This window comes from Notamacropus eugenii, chromosome 5 (genome assembly GCF_028372415.1).
Source record: "Notamacropus eugenii isolate mMacEug1 chromosome 5, mMacEug1.pri_v2, whole genome shotgun sequence".
In the NCBI taxonomy this organism is placed as follows: domain Eukaryota; kingdom Metazoa; phylum Chordata; class Mammalia; order Diprotodontia; family Macropodidae; genus Notamacropus; species Notamacropus eugenii.
The window spans coordinates 287,722,258-287,749,464 of record NC_092876.1 but is presented as its reverse complement, the minus strand read 5'-3'; the positions used below and the strand labels follow the sequence as shown (position 1 = coordinate 287,749,464).

The following is a 27,207-nucleotide window of genomic DNA, read 5'->3' as shown; positions in this document are numbered from 1 at the left end:
GAGAAATAATATACAAACTATTGAACTAACTGAAAGCCATGATTTAAAAATAAAAAAGAAAAGAAAAGCCTGAACAACATCTTTCAAGAAATTATGAAAGAAAATTGCCCTGATATATTAGAATTAAAGGGCCAAATAGAAACTGAAAGAATCTTTCAGCCTGAAAGAGATCCCAAAATGAAAACTCCTGGAACATCATAACAAAATTCTAGAGCTCACAGATCAAAGAGAAAGTGCTGCAAGCAGCCAATGAGAACCAATTCAAACATCATTCAGTAACAGTCAGGATCACACAAGATTTGACAAATTAAAGAACCAGAGGGCTTGTAATGTGATACACCAGAAGGCAAAGAAGTTAGGACTACAACCAAAAATCCCCTACCCAGCAAAATTGAATATAACCTTTCGGGGCTGGGGGGGGGGGGGGGGGGTAGGATAACATTGAACAAAATATAGGATCTTCAAGCACTTCTAATTAAAAGATCAGAGCTGAATAAAAAAGCTGACCTCTAAATACAAGACTCAAGGGAAACATAAAAAGGTAAAAGAGGAACAAGAAAGAGAAAACATAAAAAATCAATAAGGTTAAACTGTTTGTATTTCTCTAAGGCAAAATAATATTTGTAACTCTTAACAACTTTATTACTATAAGAAAAATCAGAAGGAGTACATACAGACAGAGGGTGTTGATACATGGTGACTCTTATGGGATGATAACTTCCCCAAAACAAAAGAAAATCGCACTGGAAAAAGAAGGGGGGGGAAGGGAGGGAGGGGGAGATTGAATGGGGCAAATTATCCCACATAAAAGAGAAATGAAAGAGTTATTATAATGGAAGGGAAGATGTGGGGATGGCAGGCAAAGTTAAACCTTATTCTCATCACAATTGGCTCAAAGTGGGAACAACATACACACCCAGTTGGATATAGAAATCTATCTTACCCTACAAGGAAATAAAAAGGGACAAAGATAACAGGAGGCGGAGGGGGACTGATAAAAGGGAGGTCGACTGGGGGAGGTAGTGATCAGAAGTGAAACATTTTTGAGGAGAGAAAGAGAGCCTGGGGAGGAGATAAACAGGGGGAAAATAGCATGGAGGGGAAATAAAATTAGTTATCACAATTATAAATGTGAATGGGATAAACCCACCCATTAAATGGAAGTAGATAGCAGAATGGATTAAAAACCAGAATCCTACAATATTTTGTTTATGAGAAACACACTTGAGATAGAGAGATACACAGTGTAAAGCTAAGGGGCTGGAGCAGAATTTATTATGTTTTAGCTGAAGCAAAGAAAGTGGGGGCAGCAATCATGATCTCAGACAAAGCAAAAGCAAAAATAGATCTAATTAAAAGAGATGAAGAAGGAAACTATATCTTGCTGAAAGGTACCACAGACAATGAAGTCATATCAGTACCAAACATATATGCACCAAATGACATAGCATCCAAATTTTTGAAGAAGTTGAATGAGTTACAGAAGGAAATAGATAATAAAACTATACTAGAGGGGAACCTCAATTTTCCTCTCCCAGAACTAGATAAATATTACAAAAAAAGTAAACAAGAAAGAAGTTAAGAAGGTGAATAAAATTCTGGAAAAGATAAGATTGAATGGAAATAGAAAGGAATATACCTTTTTCTCAGCATTATGTAGCACCTACACAAAAACTGACCATATATTAGGACTTCAAAAACCTTACAACCAAATGCACAAAAGCAGAAAATAATAAATAGATCCTTTTCAGATCATAGTGAAATAACAATTACTTTCAATAATGGACAATGGAAAGAGAGATTAAAGATTAACTATAATTAAATAATCTAATCCTAAAAAATAAATGGGTTAAAGAACAAATCATAGAAACAACTGATAATTTCATTAAAGAAAATGATGAGTCAACATCCCAAAATTTATGAGATGAAGACAAAGTGGTACTTACAGGAAAATTTATATCTCTAATTGCTTAGATCAACAAAATAGAGAAAAAGCAGATCAATGAATTGGGCTTGCAACTCAAAAAACTAAAAAGAACAAATTAAAAATCTCCAATTAAACACCAAATTGAAAATCCTGAAAATCAACAGAGAGATGAATAACATTGCAGGTAAGAAAACCATTGAACTAATAAATAAAACTAAAAGTTGGTTTTATGGGGAAAAACTAAAACAGATAAAACTATTGGTTAATTTGATTTAAAAAAGGAAAGAAGAAAAACAAATTACTAGTATAAAAATAAAAGGAGTGAATTCACCACCAATGAAGAAATAATTAAGATAACTGTTAGGAGCTATTTTGCCTAATTATATGCCAATAAATTTGACATTCTAAATGAAATGGATGAATATCTACAAAAAATATAAACTACCCAGATTAAGAGAAGAAACAAAATACTTAAGTAAGCCAATTTTAGAAAAATAAATTGAATAAGCCATCAATGAACTTCCTAAGAAAAAATGCCCAGAACTACATGGATTCACAGGCAAATTCTACCAAACATTTAAAGACCAATTAGTGCTATACTGAATATAGTATACTGAATACTATATTTGGAAAAATAGCCAGAGTCCTACCAAATTCCTTTCATGACACAAATATGATGCTGATACCTAAACCAGGAAGAGCCAAAAGAAAGAAAATTATAGACCAATTTTCCTAATGAATATTGATACAAAAATTTCAAATAAAATACTAATTAAAAGATTATAGCAGTAGAGCACAAGGATCATATACTATATGACCAAATGGGATTTATATCAGGAATGCAGGGCTGGTTCAATATTAGGAAAAGTATCAGCATAACTGACCAAAAACAATCAATAACAAAACCAACAAAAAACTTATGATTAACTCAATAGATGCAGAAAAAGCCTTTGACAAAATACAGCACCCATTCCTATTAAAAATACTAGAAAGAGTAGGAATAAATGGAGCTTACCTTAAAATGTTAAGCACTATTCATCTCAAACCATCAGCAATGTAATGGGGATAAACTAGAAACCTTCCCAGAACAATCAGGGATGAAGCAAAGATGTCCATTATCATCTCTATTATTTAATATTGAACTAGAAATGTTAACTACAGTAATACAAGAAGAAAAAGAAATTAAAGGAATTAGAATAGGCAATGAGGAAACAAAACTATCATTCTTTGCAGATGATATGATTACACTTAGAAAATCCTAGAGAATAAATTAAAAAATACTTGGAATTATTAACAACTTTAGCAAAATTGCAGGCTACAAAATAAACCCATATAAATCATTAGCATTTCTCTATATATGGACCAAGAGAGTCCAACAGCAGGAATAAAATTCTATTTGAAATAACTTTAGTCAATATAAAATACTAAAGAGTCTACCTGCCAAGACAAACCTAGGAACTATATGAACACAACAGTAAAACATTTTGCACACAAATAAAAGTCAGATCTAAACAACTGGGGAATAATATTAATTGCTCATGGACAGACTGAGCAAATTTTTAAAAATGACAAGGCTAACTAAATTAAGCTATTTATTCAGTACTATAACAATCAAACTACCAAAAAAAAATTTGTGGAGCTAGAAAAAATAATAACAAAATTCATCTGGAAGAGCAAAAGCCCCAGGATCTCAAAAAAATCAATGAGAAAAAAATGTGAAAGAAGGTGGTCTACATGATGCCAGATCTCAAAGTGTCAAACCAATTTGCTACTGGCTAAGAAATAGAGTAACAGATCAGTGGAACAGATTAGGCACAAATTGCATTATAATAAGAGACCACAGTAATCTAGTATATGATAAACCAAAAGATACAAGTTTTTACAACAAAAACTCATTATATGATAAAACTGCTGGAAAACAGTATGGCAGAAACTAGGTATAGACCAACATCTCACACTGTACACCAAGATAAGGTCAAAATAGATACAAGATTTACACATAAAAGATGAGGTGTGTGTATTTGTCCTTCACTGTCAAAGAAGACCATGCCATCAGAGAAATAATGACATGACTTGCACTTGACTTTGTTTTGAGTGAGGGAGGGCTGTGCAGGTCACCAGCTTCACTTCTCCCCCAGAGTCATCTGAATCCAGTGACCAGATATTCATCAGGATGACTGGAGATGACCCAGGATGAGGCAATTGGAGTTAAGTGACTTCCCCAAGGTCATACAGCTAGTGAGTATCAAGTGTCTGAGGTGAGATTTGAACTCAGGTCCTCCTGACTCCTGCACTGGTGCTCCATCCACTGCACCACCTTGCTGCCTCAAATAAAAAAGATGATGATATATCATAAGCAAGTTAAGAGAGCACACTAATTTATCTGTCAGATTTAGGGATAAGGGAAGAATTTAGGACCAAAGAAAATACAGAGAGTATTACAAAATGTAAAACAGATAATCTTGATTTTATAAAATTTAAAAGTTTTTGCACAAACAAAACCAATGTGACCAAAATTATAAGAAAAGCAGAACACTAGGAAAAGTTTTTTACAACAAGCATCTCTGATAAAGGTCTCATTTCTGAAATATATAGAGAACTGAGTCAAATTTATAAAAATATAAGTCATTCCCAATTGATATATGGTCAAAGGATATGAACAGGCATTTTTCAAACAAAGAAATCACAGCTATCTATTATCATATAAAAAATACTTTAAGTCACTATTGATTAAAGAAATACAAATTAAAACAATTCTGAGGTACTACCTCACATCTATCAGATTGGTTAATACGGAAAAAGAAAGAAAATGTTGGATTGGAGGGGATGTGGGAAAACTGGGACACAAACTGATCCAACCATTCTAGAGATCAATTTGGAACTATGCCTAAAGGGTTATAAAACTGTGCATATACTTTGATCCAGCAATACCACTGCTAGGTCTATATCCCAAAGACATCCAAAAAAAACAGCAAAGGACATACTTGAACAAAAATATTTATAACAGTTTTTTATGTGGTAGCTAAGAATTGGAAATCAAAGGGAAGTCCATCAATTGGGGAATGGCTGAAGAAGCTGTGGTACATGATGTTAATGGAATATTATTGTGGTATAAGAAAGGACAAGCAGGATGATTTCAGAAAAACCTAGACTTACATGAATTGATGCATAGTGAAGTGAACAGAACCAGGAGAACATTGTACATAGTAACAGCAATATTGTTTGATGCATAACTGTGAAAAACTTAGCTATTCTAAGCAATACAATGACCTAAGACATTCCCAAAGGACTAATGATGAAGCATATTATTTGCCTCCAGGGAAAGAACCGATACTGTTTGAATACAGACTGAAGCATACTATTTTTCATCTTTTTCTTTTATTCTAGTCTTTTTTGTACAAAATGACTAATATGGAAGTTATATACAATTGTACATGTATAACCTGTTATCTGATTGCTTACCATCTCAGGGAGGGGGAGAGGAAGAAGGGAAGGAGGAATAGAATTTAGAACTCAAAACTTCAAACAAAAATGATGAAAAAAAAAAGTATGCTCACTCTCTAGTCCCATTCATTAACTTGAAAAAAATATTCCCTGTTGTTTGTTACAAAATTAATGCAGTAAATAGTACAGTATTATATAACATATGAATACTTAATGAACATTAAATGTTAGCATAATATTAACAGTTTATTAAAAGGTTAACAACTTGGCATTTTGGACTGAGAGCCAGTCTTGGAGTCAGGAAGACCTGGGTTCAATTCCTGTCTTTACACAGATTAGCTGTGTGACCCTGGCCAAGTCAATTAACCTGTTAGTACCCTAAGCAATTCTCTAAGATTATAAATTATAATACATCATCAGACGGCATTGGTAAAGGAAGTTTCTTCACTAGCAGTTTCCTAAACAAATGAAATTAAAGTTCCAGTCCAAGGGGGAAATTAAAAGTTAGCTACAAAGTTTAGTGCATTTTCAAAATTCAGACAGTCTGCTTCATGCCTCAGTTGTCTATTAAATCATTTCCTCTGATTTCAACCTGTGATTTTATTGCTTTAAAGAATTCCTGCTGTGGAAACTCCTACTGATGTTGATGGACACATATTTGTGACTTACTGTCTTAGTAATGCCCAGGGCACTTGCCTAGAATTACTATTATGAATTATTGTCAGAATTTGAACTCAGGTCTTCCTGCTTACAACACTAGCTTTCTAGACATTATGTCATGTTATGGGAAAGTCACTTAATCTCCATAGACAAGTCATTTCTGTGCCTTTCAGTGCTTTAAGACTCATCAACTTAATTACAGACTGCTGAGATACAGAGGAAGAGGGAGTTTCCATACCAATGAAATCACTAATTCTTGATGTATGTCATTCACATTTTATATGATATCTCAATATAAAAAACTTCATCTGAAACTGAACTGAGATCCAGAAAAAATGACAATCTATATCACTGGAAAAACCTATTCATAAAAAATCATCTAAATGAAATTTCTTTAAAAACTAATTTTAGAGAAATAAAATTCTACTTAAAAATCAATAAATATAGGTAGTAAGATTTTAAGTAAACCTATTATTTAATCTATTCAAAGAAATGCAAAATAAACAGTTAATATATTTTAAAATAAATATTAACATGCAATACCTGGAATGTGTTAAACAATAATTTCTACTTACAAGAAAATTTCCCATATACCTAAAAAAAAAAAAATCCACAAAAAAACTTTATTATATCCTGTTGGTTTACTATCCCAGAGCTTATGACCTCTAATATTAGTACTCTGACCTCACAGTAAACTTACAGATAGTTTATAGTCAGAAAAATGAGTTTTTATGGGTACAAGAGGGAATTTCTATTACAGTGAAAGTCATATAATAGCACTGATCTGATAACCAATTTCTTAGCACCAAAATACAGAATTAAGATAGCTAAAAAAAACAGCAAGGTGAACTGCACATATAAATTGCTATATAATTATATAAATATCTGTATCATGGAGTATTCAGCCTACTAGCTCCTAACATGGGATATTTTTACACATATTTGTTAATGGTAGATTTAAAACATTGTTTTAGCTTTCTAATTATTTTCAACGTCACGGGATAGTATAACTATACATGAGCAGAAGTAAAGACACAGTTTTATCTACTACAGGTAGCCAAGTTTAAGTATTCCAATTCTTTCTTCTTTAAGATTACAAAAAATCTTTATGATGTAATTTCTTGGGGCTTAAAGTTCTAGAAACAGGAATCTGAAATACAGAGGTTTTCTTGTTGGCACCTTAAAAAGTCAACTGAAACATTACAAATATTTCACTTTCACAAATAAGAATTCTGTTTTTCTTGGAGCAATATTAAGGTTTTGACACTTCAACATTAGTAATCAGCAGAGATTATCAGTTTTTTACAAACCAATAAACATACCTCTGTTGGTCAATGACATTTTCATCCTGTTAATAGGGGCTGAAAGCTAATGATCCAGACAGTTGTGGATAAGACCATCACTGCTTTATTAAGAAAACTGGTCCAAAAGGTCCACTAATACGTGACTTATAAAACCCCTTAGGTGTTCCTAATTCTTTTACGATAATAATCACTAGCAGCATACTCAGTCTAATTGTCAACTTTGCCCTGCCCTGTCTGGTAGAGATGGAAAGTATGGCACATCATCAGATCCCAGCTGAGCGAGGCAAACAAAGGGAGGATAAGCAATGACATTTACATTTTGGGAAAGGTTCCTTTTGGAAATTCTAGGCACTGAAGGGACCAACTACAGTGAGTGGGAAACTGATAGCACAGGTGCGAATGGGGATAGTGCAGGTTGCTTTGGGGGTAGTCACCATCCATTTTAACTACTGCCAGCATTTCTTGAGAAACAATGAAATACTTGCAAGAGGAGAAGCTGTATGAGGTTATGGGCCCTTTACAGAGTATCTTTGCTCTGCCTTTTTACTCAGTCTACACTCTTTCGCTTGGGAATCTCACTTCTTCCCATGCCTCCAACAGCCACCTCAATACAAATGACCCTAAATGACCGACCCTCGTCCCGACTTCCCTTCTGAGCCCTAAGATTCACATCACAAGCTTCCTTCAGGACATCAGCACCATTCAAACTCTGAGTCATTATCTTTCCCCCCAATCCTACAACTCATTCTGACATCATTATCCCCGCTTTCAATCGACTTTTCCACACTTATTAGCACCTGCTTTGCTGCAAAGAGTGCCTTTGCATCGGACTTGTGGCTGGAATCTCCTGCATGTATTATCTCCTATTAGAATGTGAGCTCCTTGAGAGTAGCAGTTGCCTAGCTTTTCTCTTCGCAACTCTAGAACAATATCTGGCACATGGAAAATACTTAAATTATCCTTTTTCATTTATTCATTGTTCCAGACAAATTGGGCAGACGCAACAGTCAATCTTCCAACCCCATGCCTTTCCAAAGACAAATCCATCATTTCCAGAATCTACTCCTTCCTTACTCTTGCACCTTACAGTCTCCTAGCTTTTGTCAAAGCTCAGTTCAAGTGCCACATCTTACATGAAGTCTTTACTGATCACCAGAGCTGTTAGTACCTTCTTTTCCCTCCTATATCTACTTGTCTATGCTGTTTCTCCTAATAAATAGAAACCTCCCTGAGGACAAGAACAATTCCCTTTTTGTTTCTGTATTCCTAGCACCCAGTCCAGTATCTGGAACACTGCAGGAGTTTAACAAATGCTTCTTAATTGATAGAATAATTTGTGCCTCCAGAGCACCATCTGCTCAGTCTCCCAGGTCCCTTTGTGGATAAATCCTCCTAGAGCTATCTCTCTTCCTTCTTTCTCACCTCTTATATCTAATCAATTACCAAGTACTGTCAATGACACTGCCACAAAAACTCCCCTCATCTCCCTTCCCACTGCTACCACCACAGGACAGAACTTGATTAATACCTAGCAAAGCTTCCTAATAATCTTCCCACTCCCAGTCTCTTCCTCCTCTGATCCATTCTTCCCAAGCTAGAATAAGCTTACTCATGCACAAATCTAGTTGTGTTACTCTGATCAAAATCTCTCCAGTAAACTTCTATTGTCTCCAGAGTAAAGTTTAAACTCCTCACCAGAATTCAAGGTCTTCTACCTATTAGCACTGTAGAAGGTACCTTTTTCCACACATTTTATGTTACTATCCTCCATATACTCTATGCCCTAGACAAAGGATACTTTTCACTTTCCATCCAAAATGCCCTCCTACAAAGCTATACTTTTATGCCATGTGGATGCCTACTCTTGAAATGCCCTCTGTTCCTCTTGATCTCTGAATTCTTATCCTTCCTTCAAAACCCAGTTTAAATTCCATTTCCTCTATGAAACAAACCTTCCCTAAGTTATGGGGTGGTTAAAAAAAAAAAGTTTCTCCTAAAGATTTTACACATCTGTTTTCAAACTCTCTAATAAATATTCTATATGTATTAGAACTACATGAATTGTGGTCTTATCCTCCTGCTAAATCCTAAGGACCTTTTCCCTTCAAATTCTAAAAGACAGCCACAGTGTCCTACAGTAAGTTTTTCCTGCTCTAGGCTTCAGTTTCTTCAGCTAACCTTCATGGCAGAATTGAAGTTCCTTCACAGTAGGCAGGGTTATGTTTTTGTCATTACATCCCCAAAACCTAAAGCAAAGTTGGGCACACAAGTAGCTTGTGAATTGGTTGCAAGTTCCCTCATCTTCTTGATCACTGTCTAGATCCCCAATGCCCTTCCCAAAAGATGACAAATATAGGTGAAAATGACAGATGTAGTATAATGGAAACAAAGGGTAATAGTCTAACAAACTAATTAGTTCCGACACAAACCTCATTCTGCAGACTGACTTTTCATCAATGAAGGTCAAGACCACATGAGCTGTTTTGGTTACTATGTTATACTGTTCATGCACATAGAGCTCGCTGCCAACTTTCTCTCCACCCCTACCCCAATCTATCATCTACGTGTGAATACTGTCTATTTAGACACTTGATTTTTTTTTAAGGATAAAAGAGACTTCTCTCAAATTGACAATGAACCATTAATTAGCATCCTTTGAGTTCAGTCAATTCAACCAGCTCCAAATCTACCTATGTTATGACCTAGCTCTTATCTTTCCATTCTGTCCTCAAGAATTTATGATGACAGACTTTGTAAAATGTCTTGCTACAATCCAGTATGCTAGATCTGTGGTATTCCCTTATCTAAGAATCTTGTAAATTTGTCAAACAAAGAAATGAAGTTAGTCTTATTCTGGATGAGACTATCCCTTTCTAGGTACCCCCAAAATTCCTCTTTAAAAATATGTTCTAGAATTTCACCCAGGATCAAAGTCAGACTCGTTTTCCTATAATTTGCTCACCTTTTTAGAAAACCATTAAAATAGTTCTATGAAACCTTCCATCATTCTCCATAATTTTCCAAAGACCACTGACAGTAACTCAGTGATCCAATCTATGTTTTTGGTACCTTGAGATGTAGCATTTTCATTTTAGTGATGGTGGTGGTGGTAGCGCTGGTGGCAATAATATCAAAAACTCACATTAAATAGTGTTTAAGGGTTGACAAGCTCTTTCCTCACAAAAAAAAATCTGTGAAGTTGTGGATTATTGATTAAATAAATTTATTGATGAGGAAACAAGCTTATAAGTTTTTCATGGTCATATAATTGGTATGAGAGCTGGAATCAAATACTAGACTTTGCACTAAATTTCATTACTTCTTAGTTTTTATCCTTGGCTAGCTACTCATGTTGCCAACTTTTCTGTACCTATGTTCTTAAAACCTAAAGTAGCTAATTAGTTACTTATAAACATAGCACCTCTCATTCCCCAACTGATAAATGGTCAAAGGATATGAACGGGCAATTTTCAGAAGAAGAAATTAAAGATATCTATAATCATATGAAAAAATGCTCTAAATCACTTTTGATTAGAGAGATGCAAATCAAAACAACTCTGAGGTACCACATCACACCTATAAGATTGGCAAACATGACAGAACAAGAAAATGATAAATGCTGGAGAGGATGTGGGAGAGTTGGAACACTAATTCATTGTTGGTGGAGCTGTGAGCTCATCCAACCATTCTGGAGAGCAATATGGAACTATGCCCAAAGGGCTACAAAAATGTGCATACCCTTTGACCCAGAAATATCGCTACTAGGACTTTATCCCCAAGAGATCATAAAAATGGGAAAGGGTCCCACGTGTACAAAAATATTTATAGCAGCACTCTTTGTAGCTGCCAAAAACTGGAAGTCAAGGGGATGTCCATCAATTGGGGAATGGCTGAATAAATTATGGTATATGAATGGAGTACTATTGTACCATAAGAAATGATGAACAAGAAGACTTCAGAGAGGCCTGGAAGGACTTATATGATCTGATGCTGAGTGAAAGGAGCAGAACCAGGAGAACTTTGTGCACAGCAACGACCACAGTGTGCAAGAGTTTTTTCTGGTAGACTTGGAATTTCATAGTAACGCAAGAACTTCTTAAAAAAAAAAAAAGCCCAGTGGTGGTTTTCTAAGGCAACATGCCTTCCACACTCAGAGAAAGAAATATGGAAGTCATTCGCAGAATGTAGCAGATCATGTTTGTGTGTGTGTGTGTTTTTGTATATCATGTTTTGATTTGTTATATGATTTCTTCCATTTATTTTAGTTCGACTATATAGCATGACTATAGTGAAAATGTACTCAATAGGAAAGTATATGCGGTTGTGGGGAGGGAGAGGAGTAGTGGGGGGTAGGTGTGGGGGGGGATAAAATCTTAATTTTATGGCAGTGATTGTTAAACATTAAAAAATAATAATAAAAAAACATAGCACCTCTTTTTCTCTCATTAGGATATTATTATTATCAGAGCAATAATTCCAATGTTCCCCTCTACCACTGAAGTATATCTTTTAAATATCAATATAAGAAAAATAGCTAGCATTTACATTATACTTCAAGATTTACAAATATTATCTCATCGTAGCCTCACAACAACCCTGGGAAGCAGGTATTATTATCAATAAATTTATCATTTATTATGTATATAATTTATATATTTTATACAATTATTAATAAATTTATAACAAATTAATAAAATTAAAATTAATTTACAGATGAGGAAACTGAGGAAGACAGATATTAAGTGAATTGCCCAAGGTCACATAGCTGTTATGTATCTGTGGCTGGTTTTGAATTTAGATCTTCTTGACTCCAAGACTATCCCTTTATCCAAATGCATCAACTGCTTGCCTCCTGATTCTCCCATTGATGCTGTATGGCTGCAAGCCATGGAACACTATAGACTGAGGACAATCTGAATTATGGGTAGTCCAACAGTCAACAGAAAGAAATATGTTGGGGACAGGTAGGCTGCAATATATTACTTATTTGTACTACATACAAGGGCCATAAAATTCATTATGTGAGGACATGCATGACTGGAAGAAGAGATAGCCCAATTGCAAAATGCTCATCCAAACAAATATAGGTGGCCCAAGTATCATGATCATGGCCACAAAGTAATTAAATGCCCAAAGAAAGGTTTCCAGAATCATGGGTGGGTCCTATAGGACAATTTATAGAGAGAAATGACCAAAAATAGTGCAGGTCAAAAAGACAGAGATGTGCTGGGGATGGAAGCTCAATTCCATGTGGACAGTCTCGGGCGGGTAAAGGTGGGAACTTCTAAATCTTGGAGTTCTCACGAGGCCCCCCCAGGAAACGACTGGGAATCGAGGTGAACCGAGCTATCTCGTGTATTTCCGCCTCTTCCCATGAGAAACGTGATGGGAGAGAGCTCTCCCCGCCCTCAAGATTGTCCCGGATCTGGGCACACCTAACAGCACGGTATTCAGATGCAAACTATGCGGCTGGAGAGCTTAAGTAGGATCAGGAAAGCCTGAAAGTTCTCTTGGGCGGAGGGGCCACGTGTGAGGACAACAAGGCTCTGCTTTTCCTCTCTCCTCTCTCCCCTCCCCCTCTCTCCCCACTTATACTTCTACTTCCAATCTCTTATTGTAAGATCTTTGCCTCCTTGGGAGATTCTTCGCTCCCTCCTAAGGAAGAATTCCCCTGCACTTGTAACTAGACCCTGAAATAAAGCTCAACCCTTGTTCGACTCTGGAACGTCCTTTCTCTCATACGAGCATCCGGTTTGGCCAACCGAAGACCTCCGATAGAGGTAAGGGAAGACTCGGGTAGCCCTCAGGCCTCTAGGCTGGCAGAGATGAACTACAATCTGCATCTATTAAGGGAATAATGTACCCAGGTGGAACCATGAGATCACACATCCATCAAGGCATTATTAATTTGGCTTCAAAGAGTGGCAAAACGTAAAGCAACAAAAATAGCCTGTTTAAAAAAAGAAATCACTGAGGAATAGTGAATTATACTTTAGAGATATTTAAGAACATAGTACAGAGTGGAATAGATGGAATTTCAAACCCAATTTTGCATCTTCTAAGAGGTACCTTCCACAGGTCTTTGTTTTCAAGACAGCTCAGTAGCCATAAAGGTCTTGCCTACAGAGCTAGGGAAATGCTTTGTCTAGGAAGCAAATGAGTAAGAACTCTTCCTATCAGGACTGTTTTTGAATACTAAAAAGTATTCCTTTATTTTCCGTGACTGTGAACTACTCAGATAGAAAATTTGAGTTCCAGTTATCTGGGTATATTTCCTGCTTAAAGATGAATTCCACTTTTGCACATGGCATTTTAGTAATTAAGATACTAACACCTCTACCATCATAAAAAAAAAAAAGAAGTGATTGTGAGAGATCACACAACACATAAAGGATATGACATAAGAGATGGTGGACAGTTGTCACTATCCACTAAGGATCTCGTAAGAGATATAAATTTAAATTGCAACAGATGAGAATTAGGCCAGACTAATTAGGCAAGAACTCTGTTAATGAGAGTACTGAGACGTTGGACCATGCTACAATAGAGATGTTATTCCCTCTGGAAATTTTTAAGGAAAGATTAGATAACTTTCTTCCAGGACAGTTTAAAGCAGTTCTGCCTAGAGGCAAGGAGACATAGACATGACCTCTTGGTGTTCAGTGATTCTATGTACATGTCTATTTAGATGATTATAGAAATAGGGGAAGCTGTCATTCTAGGAAGAAATGTTTAAAATACTAAACTGCCAGCTAAGATGGCATGTCTTCTTAAAATGCACCTAGTCATAAGAGGTTAACAAAAAATAAGATATCTTCTTCAGAAATACATGCAAAATAAAAATATCACAAAATCTCTTTGTCCTGTGAATGAAATCAAATATGCATTTTTCACAAACTTAGGCCATTCTCTGTAGAACAAAAACTAGGAAATAGCTTTGTTTAACCAAGAGCCTGGGCATATTAAGCTGAATGGAAATTCTTTGTTTATTATTAATTCAAAGTATTAGTAGTATTAGTCTTACAACAAACAACTGATTTCCTAGTAACATTCTTCACAAAGCAACTTACTAAAAACTATCCAATAAATTTTTAATTAAACATATTTGACTCAAAACTTAAAACTTCCTTCACAGATTTTCAGATATCTTTTAGGAAAAATAGTCTTATTTAATAAAGATAAACCTACAACACTGCCAAACTAGAGGATTCCAGGTGGTCACAGAGCCTGAAAAGCTCATGCTGATTGTATCACTAAAGGAATATATCTCAATTCAATTTAACTGACATTGATTAAGCATCTTCTCTGTGCAAAACAGTATGCCAGGTGCTATGGAAGATACCAACTTTCTATAAAATGACAGCTTTCCTCAATGACTTTATGGTCAAATAAGGGAATGTGTCATATACATAAGTAGTCAAAAAACAAAATAATAAATATTTTTTACTTCTACTACTCAACATTGCTGTGATATTAGGCAAGTCACTTAATCTCTCATGCCCTTAGTTCCTTATCTGTAAAATAAAGGAGTTGTAGTGGATGACCTGTAAGATCCCTTCAACTTTTATATCGATGATTCTATGAAGATTCTATGAAGGGGATTAGAGAATTTCAAAACAAAATACTATGGAAAGTCTAAAGCTGAAAAGGTCGTCATTACCACTGAGAGAAGGGTAAAGGAAATCTTCATAGAATAAGTCACAGCTGAGTTACATTTTAAAGAATGGGGATGGATTCATTCTAGGTAAAAGAACATGCTAAGGCACAGGTTTTGAGAGTGTGTTCCAAGGGACAAAGAAGTGTCCAGTTCAAGTGAAGAAAAAAGGCAGGGCAGAGGTAAAATGCAGAGAGTCTTGAATGCAAAGAAATGGACACTGACCTTTATTCAGGAGACAATAGGTAAGTCAAGGAAGAATTTTGGAAGATTAACATGAAAAGGTTTGTAAATAAGAAAATGTGATATTCAGTGATATGCAGGGTGACTGGAAGCTCTGGAGGAAAAGTTAAAAATGAGAAACTATTAAAATAATCCAGGTGGGTGGGAATAAGGATAACAATAATATAGTAGGAAAAAGGGTGGGATAGATTTGACATACTGGGTTGAACAAGCTATAGAAATATGAAAAGTGAAGAAAAAGTACAAAATTACACCAAGGTTTCAGAAGAGGGAGACTGGGGAATGGTGGTGCTACCAAAAGTCGGAAGGGGAGTGATCTTTAGGAGAAAATTAACAAGTTCAATTTAGTACATGTTTAGTTTGTAGTGCCAAGAGGATGTCCAGATAAACATGTCCCTCAGAATCTCCAGGGCCAGATGGACTAACAAGTGATTCTACCAAACATTTAAAGAACAATTAATTCCAATACTATATAATCTATTTGGAAAAATAGGTGAAAGAGTCCTAACACATTTCTTTTATGACACAAATATGGTGCTGATACCTAAACCAGAAAAAGTCAAAGCAGAGACAGAAAGTTATAGACCAATTTCTCTAATGACTATATTGATACAAAAATTTTAAATAAAACATTAGCAAAGAGATTACAGTAATTTATCTCCAGGATAACATATTATGACCAGGTGGGAGTTATACCAGGAATGCAGGGTTGGTACTATGATAAGCACAAAGAAAGGGAGAAACAGAGCCTGCTCTCAAGGGGCTCACATTCTAACAGATTTAACAACTTGCAGACAACTATGGACATGTAAAACACATACTGGACAAATTGCAGGTGATTGCAGAGGGAAGGCATTAGCATGAAAGAAGACCATGAAAAGATACTTGTGTTCCTGTTGTTCTTCCTTCATTCTTGAAGAGGATCAGTGATATCAGGAGGGTGATGTTGTGACTTGCAAGTGAATTGGATTTAAGTGAGGCAGTCCTCAGCTTCAATCTCTCCTCCAGATTCATCCGAGTCCAGTGGCAAGATATAGACAAGGACAACTCGAGATGGCCCCAGATGGAGAAGGGAAATGGGTGAGATTTGAAGGAAGTCAGCGAACCTAGGCAGCAGAAGCAAGGAGGAAGAGTATTGCAGGTAGAGAGGACAACCAGTGAAAATACAGCTGATTTGTTGCTGATTCTCTAACAATAACCAAGTTTGACTAAAATTTTGTGTTACTTTTGGTCTAGGCACAATGCTTAGGAGCACACAGTTTGCTTAGATTATAAAAAAGAAAAAAGTTTTAGATTCCTTAGCTACTATCACCTCCTTCCTTTCTTTCACTGTCAAATTTCTTGGAAAAGCTTTCCAAACAAACGCTTCCTTTTTAATATGATTTCCTTCATGTCCTTGTTATAGTATTGAACTGCTCCCTCAATAATCACCCATGACTTCCAAATACTCAAATAGAGTATCCTTTTTTTCTGTTTTCATCCTCCTTGTTTCATCCCCTCGTGGAATCTGGCACTGTTGATGACTTCCTTCTTCCTTCTGGATTCTCTTCTTGGCTTCAGAAATATGACTCTGCTAATTTTTTTCCTAACATCTCTACCTCCTCTTTGTCTTCTCATTTATTTTCTCTACACATTAAAGCTGATGTGAACCAAGGCTCTGTTCTTGGACTTTTTCTTTCTTCTACTACACTCTTACTTGGACATCCCATTCATCCCATATAAACTGAACACAAGTGTGAGAAGGCATGTGGCTTGAGTTATACGGTTCTAACATTGACTAGTCTGGTCAGATGACTGTGGACAAATGAGTTGAGTTTTCTGAGCTTCAGTCTCCTCATGTGTAAAATTATCTCACTGGATTTTTAAGAGAAAAATGCTCTGTAAATTCTTAAGTATTATGTAAATATGGGATTATTATTGACAAAAAATAAATCAGCAACTCATGAATATGTTTTTAGCAAATTCCAAATATCAAATAAGCATTGTCGCTATATCAGAGAGTTATCGTATCAAAGGCTTGACTGAACTTGGCTCTTTGGAGGTAAAAGGTAGGACTGTGGAACTCAAATGCAACTGTGTATACATAAACTATTTGGATTAACAATTATGAATGGTGAAAAAGCAATCTACAATCAACAAAGAATAATATATTACCTTGTTATTTTTCCTCTCTTTAGCTATTACTTGGACATATACATAGGCGATCGTATGTAGTATCCAATCTATTTTCTCTTTATATCACTCTATTACAAGATAAAACCCTACAGGTTCCACAGCATGATGTTACAATTTGAAATCACTTTATTACTTGATAAAACATGTTTCATTCTTCAAAAAGCACACATGAATCTAACATATACACAGCTACTCGCAGCACATTGAGACAAGATACATCATTGCTCCCCTTTATACCTTTATTCCAACACTTCCCAATTCCTTGCATAATGCTGTTTTAAATAGATTAAAATTGATTAGGCTAATGAGCTATCAGGAAATTACCTTAGAATGTGTTGCATGAATTTGAAATCTAAAATGGGACAAGTAACAGACCACAACTGCAAGACAACTAAATTTTGTAATTAAAATTTAAGGCTTCCAGATTTCCAAAATATTAAATTAGATTAGTCAGTGCTAACTTTCAATTTTGCCATAAAGCTACTGTCTACAAATTCACTTTAAGAGCAAGGAGTCAGGATGTTCTTCAAAGGAGAGGGGTAAAAATCATAATACTTTGACCCAACAATACCAATATTTGGTCTATTTCTGAAGATCATTAGGGAAAAAGGAAAAGAACCTCTATGTTCTAAAATGCTGATAGCAGCTCTCTTTGTGGTGGCCAAGGTCTGGAAATTGTAGGGATGCCCAACAACTGAGGAACAGCTGAACAAGTTGAGTGGCATATGATTGTGAAAGAATACTACTGTGCTATAAGAAATGAAGAACTGAGGGGGCGGAGCCAAGATGGCGGAGTAGAAAGACACACATACACATAGCTCCGAACCCACAACCCATAGAACATCTACAAAAAAGTAACTCACGGCCAATTCTGCACCCAGAGGCCACAGAACATTGGAGCGAGGGAGATTTCTGTTCCAGAGAGACCTGCAAACCTCTCGCAAAACGTCCTTCACACTGCGGACTGGGCGCCGGGACTGGGAGCTGAGTACAGCCCTGCCGTGGCACCGAGAGGAAAAGATCTGAGCGGGCTTCAGGGATGGGATCTCCAGGGGCCACGTGGGTCCCTCCACCCAAGTGACAGGGGTCGGTGAGAGCGTCTCTTTGGCGGGTCGAGAAGGGAGTGGGGTGCCCCCATAACTCGGGCCCCCTCGGGAGGCAACAGCGGAGGCAGGAGCAGACTGGGGCTCCCCAAGCAGGCAGAAGCCCGGATCCATTGTTGAAGGTCTCTGCATAAACCCCCTGAGGGAACTGAGCCCGTGAGGCGGCCCTGCCCCGACCTGAGCACCTAAACTTAATCTCACACTGAATAGCAGCCCTGCCCCCGTCAAAAGCCCTGAGGCTGGCAAGCAGCATTTGAATCTCAAACCCCAAGTGCTGGCTGGGAGGATCCTGAGGCGAAGTGGGTGTGAAGAGAATATTCAGAAGTCAAATCACTGGCTGGGAAAATGCCCAGAAAAGGGAAAAGAAATAAGACTATAGAAGGTTACTTTCTTGGGGAACAGGCATTTCCTCCCTTCCTTTCTGATGAGGAAGAACAATGCTTACCATCAGGCAAAGACACAGAAGTCAAGGCCTCTATATCCCAGCCCACTCAATGGGCTCAGGCCATAGAAGAGCTCATAGAAAATCAAGTTAGAGAGGTGGAAGAAAAGCTGGGAAGAGAAATGAGAGACATGCAGTCAAAGCATGAACAGCAGATCAGCTCCCTGCTAAAGGAGACCCAAAAAAATGCTGAAGAAAATAACACCTTGAAAAATAGGCTAACTCAATTGGCAAAAGAGGTTCAAAAAGCCAATGAGGAGAAGAATGCTTTCAAAAGCAGAATTAGCCAAATGGAAAAGGAGATTCAAAAGCTCACTGAAGAAAATAATTCTTTCAAAATTAGAATGGAACAGATGGAGGCTAATGACTTTATGAGAAACCAAGAAATCACAAAACAAAACCAAAAGAATGAAAAAATGGAAGATAATGTGAAATATCTCATTGGAAAAACAACTGACCTCGAGAATAGATCCAGGAGAGACAATTTAAAAATTATGGGCCTACCTGAAAGCCAGGATCAAAAAAAGAGCCTAGACATCATCTTTCATGAAATTATCAAGGAAAACTGCCCTGAGATTCTAGAACCAGAGGGCAAAATAAGTATTCAAGGAATCCACAGATCACCACCTGAAAGAGATCCAAAAAGAGAAACTCCTAGGAACATTGTGGCCAAATTCCAGAGTTCCCAGATCAAGGAGAAAATATTGCAAGCAGCTAGAAAGAAACAATTCAAGTATTGTGGAAATACAATCAGGATAACACAAGATCTAGCAGCTTCCACATTAAGGGATCGAAGGGCGTGGAATAGGATATTCCAGAAGTCAAAGGAACTAGGACTAAAACCAAGAATCACCTACCCAGCAAAACTGAATACAATACTTCAGGGGAAAAATTGGTCTTTCAATGAAATAGAGGACTTTCAAGCATTCTTGATGAAAAGACCAGAGCTGAAAAGAAAATTTGACTTTCAAACACAAGAATGAAAAGAAGCATGAAAAAGTAAATAGCAAAGAGAAGTCATAAGGGACTTACTAAAGCTGAACTGTTTATATTCCTACATGGAAAGACAATATTTCTAACTCTTGAAACTATTCAGCATCTGGGTACAGGGTGAGATAACACACACACACATGCACACGCACACGCACACACACATAGAGACAGAGTGAACTGAAGAGGAGGGGATCATATCTTAAAAAAAAAATGAAATCAAGCAGTGAGAGAGAAATATATTGGGAGGAGAAAGGGAGAAATGGAATGGGGCAAATTATCTCTCATAAAAGAGGCAAGCAAAAGACTTTTTAGTGAAGGGAAAAAGAGGGGAGGTGAGAGAAAAACACGAAGTTTACTCTCATCACATTCCACTAAAGGAAGGAATAAAATGCACAGTCATTTTGGTATGAAAACCTATCTTACAATACAGGAAAGTGGGGGATAAGGGGATAAGCAGGGTCGGGGGGATGATGGAAGGGAGGGCATGGGGAGGAGGGAACAATTTGAGGTCAACACTCATGGGGAGGGTCAGGATCAAAAGAGAGGACAGAAGTAATGGGGGACAGGATAGGATGGAGGGAAATATAATTAGTTCTTACACAACACTACTATTATGGAAGTCATTTGCAAAACTACACAGATCTGGCCTATATTGAATTGCTTGCCTTCCAAAGGGAAGGGGTGGGGAGGGAGGGAGGGCAGATTGGCAGACAGGGGCAATTAGAACACTCGGTGTTTTGGGGTGGGGGGAGGGGACAAAAGGGGAGAAAATGTGGAACCCAAAATTTTGTGAAAATAAATGTTAAAAGTTAAATAAATTAATAAAATAATAAAAAAAAAGAAATGAAGAACTGAATGATTATAGAAAAAGGTAAAAGTGTTTGTGCAAAATAATGAAAAGCAAAATGAGCAGAACTTAAATAACACTGTATACAGTAACAGCAATACTGTTTTAAGAATAACTTTGAGCAAATAAGTTATTTTGAATATTATAAATACCCAAAGTAACTATAAAGGACATATGAAGAAAGATGCTATCTGCATCCAGAGAAAGGAAAAGAGAAGTATATAAAGAATAATTTTACATATATATGTATATATATATGTGTGTGTATATATATATATTTGGGTCTAATAACAGTCATCTCTGGGGCAGGCAGGGGAGGGAAAGAAAAAAGAAATTTACATGACAATTGTGTTGCATAGTTGAATGGAATAGCAAGTTGTACATAGCAGATTTGCAGTTTCATGTACAATCATCTATTTATTATACTATGTTATGGAAATGCTTGTTTTATTCCATAAATTAAAAATAAAATTTTTTAAAAGTGCAAGGCTTTTTCACTGAAGTAACAAAATCTAAGAAAAGCTAAAATGTGAACCATTTTATTCTCAATAGCTCCAACACTTAGTTAGACCTGCAGCATACACTACAACTAGCTTCTTGAACATTTTCTTCAGTGTCACATATGAGTGCTATCAATTACTAAATTGTTGAATAAGATCTCCTAGATACTCCTGGTACTCAGTCAGATACTCCTAGAACTCAGCCACTCCTCAGCACAGCCAAGCTTGGCACAAAGCAACCATACTAGGTAGGACAAACGCACATAAATAAGATACCCAAATACTGAAAAATTATAAGGTTGACAACTTCAACAATACAGCACATGTATGCAATTCTGGGAAACAAAACCAACAGGCAGATCTATCTAGTAAACAGAGATACCTTGGCTCCTTTCAGGAAGGATGATGTTTGGCTTATGTAACACAAAGGCAGAGTCACAATGAGGAGGCAGACTAAGAGGAGTCAGAAGCATAAGCCAAAGGAAAGTCTTCATATGGACAGGGAACATTTAAATGACTGTTGATCCCATGCCAGTATTTTTATCTGTACATGGACAGGAACATCATCACTCTCAATCATAAAGGATGGAAAATAGAATTAATCATACTTCATTTGTTCAACAAACATTTATCAAGTGCCTATTACATGTGAGACCCTGTGCTATTGTATTTATTCCTAGTACAGTTCCCTAAGAATGCTAATAGATATGGCTCTCAGACAAATTTTAAAGCATTAGATTTTCACAAGGAAAACTGTTTGGGGGGCAATTGCTATGGCACACTGGTTACAGAGATTCAGTAATTTCAACTCCTCTCAACCACATAAACAACATATACTCTTTCTGTCTTTTTTGTTCAGATATATTTGTGACCATTCCAAGGAAAATTACATATTCCATTAACATGTGAGCTCCTCTCAGTCACCCTTTCAATGTTCCAGGGTAATGACAGAGTATGGAATCTTGTTTCACAGGCTTGCCTTTTTTTTTCTTTTGGTAGAGTTTCAACTGCAAATCTGCAGTGCCAAGAAGCACCGGGTAGTGTCTAACGCTCTTCTCCATCGACTAGTAGTACCTCTTAAAAAATAATAACAAATAAACCAAGGCTAAAATAAATTAGCCCAATTCTCATTTATTCTGACCGCCTCCTTCTCCAGTCCACCCCTCCTCCTTCCAAATTCACTTTGACTACATTTGGGAAATGACACAGCACTTTCAAGAGAACCAAACTGTTAGACGTTTCAAGAACATTTTTTTTTAACACGAATGTTCTCCCAGTGATGCTATATGACTACAAACCCCAGAACACCATAACCTCAGCTGAAACAAAATTACAAATAGACCCAAGGGCAACTGAAAGATTCATGCTACACAATGCAAGAAGGCAGCAGCATGTTATCAATGACAGTTTACGTGTAAGAAACATAAGGGAAATTACTGAAGTCACATATGATCACAAAAGGAAGTGAACTAGTCATGTATGAAGAACGGAAGATGATAGATGGACAACCTAAGTGGTATACTGGTATGCCAGAAATAGTAATAGAAGAAAAAGAAGCTACCATTTACTAGCTAGATACTTTATGAAGATTAATGGGAAAATATGGGAAAGACTTGCACAGAATGAGGTACAGAGGGACTGCAGACCACATGGGTAGAATGAGTACACACAAAGATGAAATCATAAATTCTTCAAAGTATTAAAATTAGAGGGGGCAATAAGCTTCATCTTAACGTGTGAAGATACCAAAGTCACCTTTTATCTCCTGTAAAATTCAGCAAAATGAAAAAAAAAATTATCCATCTTGAACACTACAAATGGCAAACAAGTTAAGATTAGCCATAGTTCTTTCCTCAATTTCTCACAAAGCCTAGATAATGCAGTATATAACTGAAAAAAGCACTGAATTTAGAGGCAGGTACTTTGGGTTCAGATTCCCACTCCTAGGACCCTGTGTGAACTTGTGAAAATCAAATAACCTCTTTGAGACAGAGTTTCTTCATCTATAAAATGAGAGGGTTGAACTAAATGACTTCTTATGTTCCATCCAAGTGAAATTTGTGATAATTCAGAGGTCAAGGCTGCTTCTGAGGCCAAAATGAATAAAGAACATACACAACATATTACATCTACCTGCTGAAGGCAGCAAGGAGAAAAAAAGATAATTACAGTCAGAAAACACAAATCTTATCAACTTATAAAACAACACCCAGAAGCCATTATTAGTAAACTGATGCCCACCTAAAAGCTTTCAAGGGGTGACTCTGCCCCCTTCTGCATAACATTTGCTGAAGTCACTTCTGACATTACCTTCTTAAAAACTAGCATTTCTAAGGTCCTTAAATAATATGAGGCCCTTTTTCTCTAGCTCATTTTTATTTGGTTATCTTTTTAGGTGCACTAAAGATTGAGTTTACAATAAACTGAACAGACAGCATACAAAAGGCTTTTAGAACTATACCATATGGTCTAGGGAAAGGAACAATCTGGACTATCCCCATTTCAATCTGCAGGCTTGTCCACCTCTATAACACATTATAGTGCTGTAATAAAATATTAAGATAGAAATGCAAAAGTGAAAATAATCTATCTTTAGCATTACCAGGCAACTGCATTTCCTAAAATTTACTGATAAATTTAATGTCTATACTTTAATTTATATTCTGGGATTTTTGGTATGCAGCACCAGACACAGGAACTTGGGCCCCTATTCATTGGAAACAATATTTCGGCAGGAATATGTGTGGGTATTCAACTTATGCTTCAGAATTTTAAAAAAAACCAGTTTTACATGGGGCATATTGGCAGGGGTTTATGTAACAGATGACACATTCTTGGAAATCAAATAAAAGCAATAGGGAAATACCCATTGTTGCCTAGTGAAGGCCTAATCACATGGACACAGCTGGAACCAATGTAGATCATTCATTAATAAAATTGTATTGTAGTACCCAGTTTTTGATGCATTTCAACTGCTGTGATAGCCAAACCATTAATTTATTTGTACTAGCTATATATTAATGGATTGTTTTTAATGGGAAATATGAGAAGATTCGGAGCAGGCAAGAAAAATCTTCCAGCATCAAATGAAAATAATTCAAAATGCTATATGTCATTTTACCTTAAAATCCACTTATATCATCAGCAGTTTAAGATATGCAGTGCAAACCTGAAAGAGAGAATTCATATGGTGCTATGACTAAAAAGTGAGCAATATGAAAAGCCATAGAAAATATCTGAAATACATGGGAATGTGTATGTAGTCTGCGGAATAAAAGATGAGCTATAAGAAATCAGAAAAGTTTTCCAAAATTTTCAAAATTCCTAAAGTTGAATTAACATAAGCCCTTTCACCTAACACTCTCTTCTGAATTTTGACACTAAACTCTTTATCCCGTCCTTAAGAGAAGATGCCTTGCATTTCTGACGGGGTAAATTTAGTAACCATTAATGATTACGGCATCCTACTGCCAACAATTTGATATAAGCCTAAGATATTCTAACCACCTACTCAGGAGCTATGCTCTGGAATCTGGAGCCATATTTAAATTAAAATAAAGGTAAAAGATATTATGTCTAATTATTACTATATTCGTTTTGGTGATCTCCTCCATTGGATTTGCTGTTCCCATACCTGGCCTGAAAGAACATATTTAATGTATCACTTCCTTGAAAAAAATTAAGCATACTAAAACATAAAGTGCCGTAGCTAAATTTTCTTTTAAAAATGAAATTCCTAAATCAGCTATAATATCCTAAAAATGTCTCTTCTACCTCTGTAGTATTTTGTAGAAACAGATGCAATATTCCAGTTACTAAAAGCGTATCAACCTTCAATTTCAGTTCACTTATGGTAATACGAATGACATCAATACACTTGACAAGCTGTGCTGCTTGTCTTTTAACCCTAGAAGGTATATTCTTAATACGGAAAGTTTGCCAGGACTTAAGCTAAAGCAATACATTTTAATGACAGTAAAAAAAGGCATCAGTGAAGGGGAAGGAAAAGTCCTTAATATTTAATAGGAATTGAGCACGCGCATGCATGCACACGCACACACACACACACACACACACACACACACACACACAGCACCTTAAGTACATTTATTTGCTATGTGTTTTCTCTCTGGTATTTTCAGAGCAAACTATTAAAGGACCTTGACTCCTTGAAAGCATGTGAGGAAAATTGACAGCCTTAGACTGTCCTGCACCCAGGAAATAAATGGTTTCTTTAACATTCCTTACTGTCATACTTCAAAATCCCAAAATGTTAATCTAGGGACTACATTAATATAAATTAAGATAATCTCACTCAGCTTCTTTTCAACAGTCTTATATTATTATTACCAGCTCTGAAAGTTGTATTCTTCTTATAGAACATTTACAAGGGCTGCAATGAGAGAAATCCATTTACATGTAAGGTTTTCTGTTTTTGTTTTTGTTTTTGTTTTTAAAGGCACTAATAGGGGTGACATGGGGACAGGGGGAAGGAGAACCCTAGCATTTATTTAACGTGTTTTGAGCATACGAAGCAACTTGAGTATTTGTTTGTTTTCTTAAAATAATGAGCCAATATGTTGTTGAACCTGTCTTTAAAATGAGAGAAAATAACAGGTGAGTTTATTTAATATGGACTACTGATTTATCTGTATTTTTTAAAATCTATTTGATAGTTTTAAAGACTTTTCCAAATTAAAAATAAATCTGGGGGAAAAAAGAACCGTTAGGGTAGATACATTCATCTTAATGTATCTATGGTAGATGCATTTTTCAGAATATATGGCATGTAAAAATGCTTCACATTAATAATTCTAACACGAAGCACTGTTTACTTTCTTTTCAGTCACATTTGTTACACTGTTACAAAAATACATGAGTATTTCCTACTAAAGTAATTTTCATTATTGCCAAAAACCATTGACAATTTTAAAAATAAAACTCAGTCCAAACAATATCAATCTTTCATTTCTAAAAAAAAGATTTTAGTCTCCATATGTAGGTATTCTTTAATTACAAAAAGGCTGATTTTAAAATATATCACTCAAAAAGCACCATTCATGAGGAAATAATTTTTGCTTAATAAAACAAAACACCATTTATATTTTTATTAACATTCTAAGAAATTTCATAGAATGCTTGCTCATACTGAAAATGTAGTCTGTGTTCTTTAAAGCATCTCCACTCTCACATTTTCATATCCCATCTGAGTCTAAAGGATGGAATTAGGTGTAGCAGGTTATTAAAGAGACTTGGTGACTTAAGTATTTTACTATATTTTAGCTGGTATCTGAATAATAAGAAAAAAATAAATTTTAGAAGCATATTTCTTGACTTAACCATAGATTACCTGCTTATCCACTAGATGCTTATCTCCTGACCTGAATATAATTCAGTCTGTAAGAAGGATGAGTTAACTCAGGACTATAATTTAGAAAATTTTTAAACATGATTTTTTGGCCCCTCTGATAGAATTCTTCACACAAAAGTTACACAGTTCATACAAATAACACTCAAAATCTTCAGTTCAAATGATGAGATGTGAGGTAGTCAAGATGCCTACCAATCCAAATGTCTGTCATGGAGCTATTACCATCAAAGTCAACAATACTCAGAGAGAATGTTCAAAGAAATTCCAGGCAAAGCATTGGCAGGGAAGAAGCTTTGTAAGAGAGCTCTTAACTCTGAATAAGCTGGAAAAGGCAGAATTTAGCACAATCTTCTGCAAGAAACAATGTAAAGGCAATTTGCCATTTACTAAATGTGGAAGTTGTGTAGAAAATGATGTTTCTATTTAAGAAAATACTTTATTTGACGGTTGTGGTCTGAGTGAAGAAAGAGAGGGAGACAAGAAGGAACAGAATTGGTAGAAGTAGGCGAGACTAAGGCTGCTAGCCGTTAGTGATGCTGTGAGG

The 27,207-nt window shown here is 36.1% G+C and overlaps 1 protein-coding gene across 10 annotated transcripts in view; it reads right to left on the bottom strand.

Annotated features, from left to right (window-relative positions):
- Positions 1 to 27,207, bottom strand: part of GTDC1 (glycosyltransferase like domain containing 1) — a 444,669-nt gene that overhangs the window by 303,172 nt on the left and 114,290 nt on the right. Inside the window, exon 3 of one of the 10 annotated variants that reach the window (XM_072613177.1) lies at positions 24,414 to 24,461. The exons of the other annotated variants lie outside the window; for them this stretch is intronic. The gene's annotated coding sequence lies outside the window, so the exon portion shown is untranslated. The remainder of the gene's footprint in view (positions 1 to 24,413; positions 24,462 to 27,207) is intronic. 10 annotated transcript variants of the gene reach the window in all.